At 33.2% G+C, this 8,440-nt stretch overlaps 1 non-coding gene across 1 annotated transcript; it reads left to right on the top strand.

Moving 5' to 3' along the window:
• The first annotated feature begins 5,620 nt into the window (after nt 1-5,620).
• Nucleotides 5,621-5,692, top strand: TRNAG-CCC (transfer RNA glycine (anticodon CCC)). Its single transcript has one exon. It is a non-coding gene; the product is annotated as a tRNA-Gly (tRNA).
• Nucleotides 5,693-8,440: the final 2,748 nt, after the last annotated feature.

The following is an 8,440-nucleotide window of genomic DNA, read 5'->3' as shown; positions in this document are numbered from 1 at the left end:
TCCATTCAGAGTTGACTTTTTTTGTTTAATATACTCTATTGTTTTTCTATTATTTATTTCATTTATTTCCACTCTAATCTTTACCATACCCTTCTTCCCCCTTGCTTTTGGTTTAGACTGTTCTTTTTCTAATTTCTTAAAGTGAAAGGTTAGGTTATTGACTTGAGAGCTTTCTTCCATTTTATATGTTTATTATTTATTATTTTTGGCCTGCTGTGCAGCATGCATGATCTTAGTCCTGCAACCTAGGATTGAATCCATGCCCTTTGCACTGGGAATATGAAGTCTTAACCACTGAACTGCCAGTAAAGTCCCTCTTCCATTATATATATATAGGTATTTACAAGTATAAATTTTCCTTTGAGTACTCCTTTTGCTGGTTTTGTGTTTCATTTTTTCTCGTATCAATTATTTTCCAATTTCCCCTATAATTTCCTTTGGTCTATTGGTTATTTAAGACTGTTGTTTTACTTCTACATAAAATTTTCAATTCCCTCCTGTTTGCTTTCAATTTCATTCCACTACAGTGGGAGGACATACTTTGCATGATTTAATCCTTTAAATCTATTAAAACTTGTTTTATGGCTTTACATATGGTATATTCTGGAGAATATCTCATGTGTTCTTGAGAGTAATGTGTATTCTGCTGTTACTAGATGGTGTTCTATATATGTCTGTTAGGTCTAATTGGAGTAGAGTGTTGCTTGAGCCTTTTGTATCTTTAATTTTCTTCCTAGTTAGTCTATTTGTTATTGAAGGTGGAGAACTGAGACCCCAAATACTGTTTAACTATCCTTTAATTATGTCACTTTTTGCTGCGTTTGGGGCTGTTGTTGGGTACATGAAGATTTATAATGATCTTCCTTGAAGACTGACCCTTTTATTATTCTAAAATATACCTTTTTATTGCTAGTACATTTTTGTCTTAAAGTCTACTTTTGCTTATATTTACTATACCCTCTACTTTTTGCCACCCTTCTACTTTTCATCTATTTGTATCTTTAAATCTAAAATATCTCCTGTATACAATGTATAGTTTTTTTTTTTTTAATCTAGTCCAGCATATCTACCTTTTGATTTTATTGTTTAATCCTTTCACTTCTAAGGTCACATATACAGGTGAGTTTACTTTTGCCATTTGCTTTCACTTTTTGTCTCATGACTATTTTGTTGGAAACTGGACGTTTAAAACAATATATTGTAGCAACTCTGGGCTTGTTAATGTTATTTGCTTATTTGTTTAGTAACGGATTAGATGATTTTAATGAGGTCTATTTCTCCTCCCACAGTCTTAAGAGTCTAATGTTGTGCCTCAGGGAGTTTGTTTCAAGTATGCCTATAATCACTCTGGGATGACAGTGATTTGAGAAGAGGTCTCTTCCTCCTTTCCTGACTGTACTCAACCGTCAAATTCCACTAATTACAGACTGATGGTTCAATTATTTTCAACAAGGCCTATTTGCATAAATTGCTCTACAAACTAAAGGTTTTGAAGTCTGTTTGATATTTGCCCTGACCTGAAGAATTTTCATTCCCCAACTCTCTCCTGCAAACTAGCCTGCCTATGTATTGGCCTGTTTTTTTTTTTTTTTTCCCCCACCTGAGTCCTGTTATTTTTTTATTTGAGTATAATTGCTTTACAATATAGTGTTAGTTTCTGTTCTACAACAACATGAATCAGCTATATGTATACATATTTCTCTCCCTCTTGAGCCTCCCATGGTCATGCTAAAAATTAATCTTTTAAGTTCTTTCTTTACACTTAAAATTGTATTTCATAAGCCTTCCTTTATGAAAACAGAAACACCCTAAAGTAGTTCAGATAAGGTATTTGTCTTCAAATGAATAAATTTAATCCATACAATATAAGGGTTATCAAAAATCTAATAAAATCAAGTCTCCAATGAAAGTATATTTTAGAGATTAGGAAAATGCATAAAGAATAAGCAAAAATTGAGAATAAACTCATAAAGACATTAGAAATCACTTAGTGATCAACTTCACCCTTGCATAGCTAAAGAAAACTGAAACCAAGAAAGAAAAGGAAATTGGCCAAAGCCACTTAGTCAGTCTCCGACAGATCTAGGGTTAAAATAGACCAATGGGAAGTGGCATGTGTAATAACAGTTAAGTATATACACAGGCTTTGGAAACAGATCTGAGTGTAAACTCTGCCATTTATTAGCTGTGTGATATTGGGCAAGTTGTTTGCTTTTCTACACCTCGTTTCATTTGCAAAATAGGGCCAATAATACCTTCTCAATAGTGTGGAGCTCTCAATAAATCTATCACTAATGTATCAATTCTGACATTAAAATCTTACCCATCACAAACAATCCCTTTCCAACCCACTTCCTTCAAAAAAGTAAAACTCAGGTGGAGCTTCCCCTAACTTGTTTCTGAGGCTGTAGTGCTTGAAGGTATCGATACTTAAATCCTAAACACTTGGTGTTCAGTTGTGAAGTCTGTCCGACTCTGCAAACCTATGGACTGCAGCACGCCAGGCTCCCCTGTCCTTCACTATCTCCTGGGGTTTGCTCAAATACATGTCCATTGAGTTAGATAGTGATGCTATCTAATCCCCTCTGCTACCCTCTTCTCCTTTTGCCTTCAGTCTTTCCCAGCATCAGGGTCTTTTCCAATGAGTCAGCTATTTACATTAGGTGGTCAAAGTATTGGAGCTTCAGCTTCAGCATCAGTCCTTCCAATAACTATTTAGGGTTGATTTCCTTTAAGATTGACTGGTTTGATCTCCTTGCAGTCCAAGGGACTCTCAAGAGTCTTCTCCAGTACCATAATTTGAAAACATCAATTCTTGGGTGCTTAGCCTTCTTTATGGTCCAACTCTCACATCTGTACATGACTACTGGAAAAAAAAATGTACTTTTGACTAGCTAGACCTTTGTCAGCAAAGTGATGTCTCTGCTTTTTAATATGCTTTCTAGATTTGTCATAGCTTTCCTTCCAAGGAATAAGCATATTTTAAATTTCATGGCTGCAGTCACTATCCACAGTGATATTGGAGCCCAAGAAAATAAAATCTGTCACTGCTTCCACTTTTCCCTCTTCTATTTTTCATGAAGTGATGGGACCAGATGCCATGATCTCAGTTTTTTAATGCTGAGTTTCAAGCCAGCTTTCTCACTCTCCTCTTCCACCCCATTAAGAGGCTCTGAAGAGGTTCTAAAGTTACTCTTCACTTTCTGCAATTAGAGTGGTATCATCTGCATAATTCAGGTTGCTATCTTATCTGGTATCATTGGCAACCTGAACACTAGAGAATTGTATTCCTTATTAACACACCAAATCCCATTCCTCTCTTTCCTCTAGTTAAGATGATTTTAGAAATTTGTAAGTTTCCCCTCAGTTTTCCTTTCTCCCCTTACCCTCCACCATAACCACAGTACCTGACTCTAGAGTCAGACTATTTCCATCAAAACACATGTTAAGCATACAAGCTAGGCCACAGAATGGTGTACAACCACAGCACAAGGCCTCAACCCAGGTTTCTAGGTTATATTATCCTAATGCAAGCAAAGATTATCATAGGTATACTAGGTTAGCCAAACCAGACTTGCTCTATTTAGCTAGAAAAGAAATTATTCATTTTGATGCCCAAAATAAAGTAGAATTGACTTACTAGAAATTAGGCAGCAAGCCTGAATAAAATTAATATATTTTATTTTTTACTCTCTTTCTGTTTGATTTTTACAGTAATCTTTGTTGACAGAAGAACTGAATAGTCAGTCTGTTAGAAATCAACATTTTTGTTCCTTGAATGACAATGAATGGAATGTGGTTAGAAAAGGTGGCATGATGAAATATGAATGAGACCAATGTAAAATGCCATAGCAAAATGCAACTCAGGCAGTCCTAATGGCTTTTTAAAACCCACTGAAGAATCCCATTACTTAAGAATAACAAGGGGAGATCTACTATGTAACAAAGACATTAGCTCTGAGTTCTTGAAGCTTTCCCCCCAATATCCACATAAACAGAACTGTTTTAAAAAATAAAATACAAAAAAACTGTTCTAAAATTCAAATTAGCAGGGGTTCAAATTTAGTTTTACTATACTTATACAGCTACTTGAAACACACCAAATCATCCCTGACCCAAAGTCTTACAAAAAAATCCAAATTAAAATGGTACAAAAGAAGGACTGGTATATGAAAGATGGGTTAAAAAATGTTTCCTTTCTGAAACAGTCTTATTTTCCCTAGACATTTTCAATTTAGGATTTTTTTTTTTTTAATGAAGGTAAAAGAGAAGAGTGACAAATTAAATGAGTGAAACTCAGAAGTGATTCAAGGAATAAAAAAAAAAAAATGAAAACACTTAACTAACCCATGGCTTAAACCAGGAACCTTCCTATATTCTCTGAGAACTGTACTTAAAACCCATTCAAACTCCAAAGGAAAAACAAAGTCTAGGTTTAGCAGCTGGAAAGAGATTACAGTGTGTAAAGTAGCGGTAACCAATAAATTTTGTATCATGCACTGAAAAGGACACTTGTATAGACTATTAGCAGAATTCATCCTTAAAATAAGATATAAGCAAATTCTTTGATTTTCCTTGGATATTACCTTTGTGTAAGTATACATAAGATATGTATTTTCCTACTTATAAATCTGATATCTTTAAAATTTTTAGCTCCTAACTACCACCTCCCCAAAGTATTAAGAGGCGTAAAGCTCCACATCTTAAAGTCTCCTTTATTAAATAATCTTAGCCATAAGCAAAAAGAAATGTGACCTTCAAAGTACACACTGTATGACTTTGCAGCTTTCATTTCATGGACAATGGAAAAGAGGGAAATGGAACCAAATATTACCCCATTAATAAGATACAAAAGTTAAGACTAGAAACCTGGAAGCAGATAGTCTGGATTAATCAAGGCTTTTCTATTTATTAGCCATGTGACCTTTAGCAAATTACTAGATTTCACTGAAATTCACTTTTCTGATCTGAAAAACAGAATTTATTGATAGTGTAATTCTGGTGCTTGAGTATATACTTAAAGATGAAATTTGTAAACTGCAAAGCTCTTTTAAAAAAATCACAATGCTTGGCACATAATAAGTACTCAGTAAAGGCTGAAATTAATTAATACATGTTGACTGAATTAATAAAATGAACAAATAAGCCTGAGAAGGAATAAATCAGTCTTCTTTTAGCCACCTCTTATCATTGATATGAAGAATATAGGCTATAAACTCCTGGTGGTAAGTATCTTCTTTTATGAAGGAGATCTTCATACATATCTGGAAAAAGAATGTAACTCATTATGTCAGATTTTTTTCAACAACTTTTACCTGAATAATTAAGCAAAGTGATAAAAGATGAATATTTTGACAATGTTGAAACGTATTTACCAGTCATATTTTTGAGGTGACTGGAGAATAGAAATATATCGCTTAATAAGTATTTTTCTATATTATGTTAACTACTCAACACAATTAACAATAAAAATGAATAGCATCCTTCAAAAGTGAAAGGCAATGTGACTATGATCAAGCATTTACTACTCCATACCATCAGACTAGACAAAATTAACACTTATGTTTTTGTATACAAGGTTCGCTCTAATTTACAAATTAAAATTTAACAAATAGGGACTTCCCTGGTGGTCCAGTGGTTAAGACTCTGCGCTCCCAATGCAGGGGCCTGGGTTTGATCCCTGGTCAGGGAACTAGATCTCGCATACCTCAACTAAGATCTGGAGCAGCCAAATTAAAAAAAAATATATATATATTAACAAACAAACAATTCAGAATGACCAGTATATCATTAATGTTTTAGGTGAACAATAACCAACAGTTACAAAAAAAAATCCTCTAAAAAATGAGTTAATGTATAATTTGGGCTGAAATATCTCATTTTAGCATCATATTCTAAAGGTTTTCTAAAAAGCAAAGAAAAATGATATTAAAAAACACCTTCAGAGGTTTAATGCCTTAAATTACTTGACAGAATACACAAAATACCAAACATAAATTAACATCGTGCTATACAAATACTACTTAGAACTGTAACAAGACAAAAGTCAACCACAAAAGCATTCTTAAAAATGAATAAATTCCACCAAGTAATATTAGTAACCTAAATCAAGCAATTTAAAATGTTTTTATTTCTTCATATATTTACTATAAAACTTATTTTCTGAAGAACATAAAGATGCTGAGAAGGCAATCTAATAGTACATAAAGTTTACAAATTAAAGGATACTAGCTTCAAAGAAAGTGCTCCAATGTCAAATTAAGGTTTAATTTATTAATAATTAATAAAAGTTAGAATTATCTATTAGCTGTTTTATAACTGACAGGTGAAGTAACTTTATTAAGGCAACTGACATAGCTGGCAAATACTAAAGTTACAAAAATAGGAAAAAAAATTTTCTTCAAAATTCAGTAAAACATTGATACCATAAAAAGTTCTTTTTTATTTAATGATATATTTGGTTTACTAACAATAAGTAGCATTAAAAAAAAAATCCTTTTAAGTACTTATATAAAAGCCCTAAGAAAGCAATCATAAGTATACAGGCTTAAGTATCCAAAGAAAACCAACCCACAGGCTCAATACACAGGTTTTCTTTTGTGCACTTATGGAAAGTAGTTTTAAATTATCAGGGACATGTAACTCAAGAATAGGGTAGAGAGCACTCTGTCTTTGACCTTTCCAACTAGGAAAAAAATGGATCCTCTGGAAACTGCTGTAAAATTTTGTTATAAAAAATTATTTACTTTTTCTATCTTCAAAGGGCTTCACCATTGGCTCAGAGGTAAAGAATCCACCTGCAATGCAGGAGAGGAGGGGCTCAATCCCTGGGTCAGGAAGATCCCCTGGAGAAGGAAATGGCAACCTACTCTAGTATTTTTGTCTGGGAAATCCCATGGACAGAGGTGGTGGGCTACAGTGCATGGAGTCACAGAAGAGTCTGACAAGATTTAGTGACTTAATAACAACAATCTTAAAAAACCTATCAGGTGAAGTCAGAAGACATCAGATCCTGTTAATAAATAATTTTTAAGGTACACTTCTGTATCTTTAAAGAGGGCTATCTTTAACCAATGAAGCAACTACACATAAATACCAAACAATGTATCTCCACTTCAATCTCCAAATATTACAAAAATGTGGACTACTCTCATAGCCATAGGATGATGCTGGAAGGCAAAGGTAGTATTTTTTTTCTAAATACCTTATTTCTTAATTCTAAATGCACAAAATACAGTGCATGTATAAAACATACAGTCCAGTCTTTAGCCAGCTCACTTACCTTGAACTGAATGGAGTTCTGACCATTGGGAAGAAAATTCTCAGCAACCGTTTAGTTGCAGAAGTGGAATATTCTTGTTAAATGAGTCTTCACTTCCTGGCTCAAAAGTTACCTCTAACCTTACTTCTCTCCCTCTTTCACATACATTGAATCAAAGCACCATTTATAATATAGTTAAGTCTCTGTGGGCAATTTTACTATAAATAAGAATGGTGGAGATTCATAAGCTCAGCTGCTACAACTTGGAAGAAGCTTTAAACACATTAGAAATTTATTCATTTCAAAGAGCTCTCTCTATAAAACAAAATGTTAAATAAAGCTTTGCCGGCTATTTTTTAATGAACCAAGCAGCCCACATTTGAAATGTTAACATAGTTATTACCTAAAAATGACCCAAAGAATATCTGAAACAACTAAGGAAAAAAAAAAAAAAAAACAACCTTAATTTTCTTTGCTAGAAGGAAGCACCCTAGTTTCTTAGACTAAAATAATAACAAAAAAATACTATATGACAAGAAATAAGAAAGGAAAGGCCTAAGAGTTACATGTCACAGTCTTTGAAGCTGGATAATGGAAAGGTAACTCCATATTTCTTTTTTCTTGTTAATTTATCTCCAGTATCTGAGTTGAAGCACAAAGCAGCAAGAGTGCAACTGATTCCAAACAACTTGGAATTTTATTGTAAACATCCCATAAAGAATGGCAACAAATTATTCCAGTTTTTTTCTTTGAAGATAATTGCTTATAATGACTAATAACTGCCAAACAAAACATCTTTTATAAACCAAGCCAGTTTAGTTTACCTTTCTTTACTGAATTTTAGTTTAATGGACATTTTGCCCATATACAACATCACATCAACTATTAACTGAAAGATTTTCTACCTTAAAATTTACGGATACTAAGAACAAACATAAGGTACAATTTTGTTAATACTTTGTTAGGAATTACAAAAGACAAGGATGATAAGTTACAGGACAAAGAAATAAATTACTGATTGCCATCACCACAGTATTGTTTAAAGAATTAACATTTGTAGTACTGCCTAATATGTATCTGGTGACACATGTAAACCACATTTCCCAAGTGGGTTTCTAAATATTCTTGTATGTGATTTCAAAAGTCAATTACCAATGGCAATTTTAATATGTATCAATA

The sequence above is a fragment of the Capricornis sumatraensis genome, chromosome X (assembly GCF_032405125.1).
Source record: "Capricornis sumatraensis isolate serow.1 chromosome X, serow.2, whole genome shotgun sequence".
Lineage (NCBI taxonomy): Eukaryota > Metazoa > Chordata > Mammalia > Artiodactyla > Bovidae > Capricornis > Capricornis sumatraensis.
Note: the sequence above shows the minus strand (reverse complement) of the source record. Positions and strands in the feature narration are given on the sequence as shown.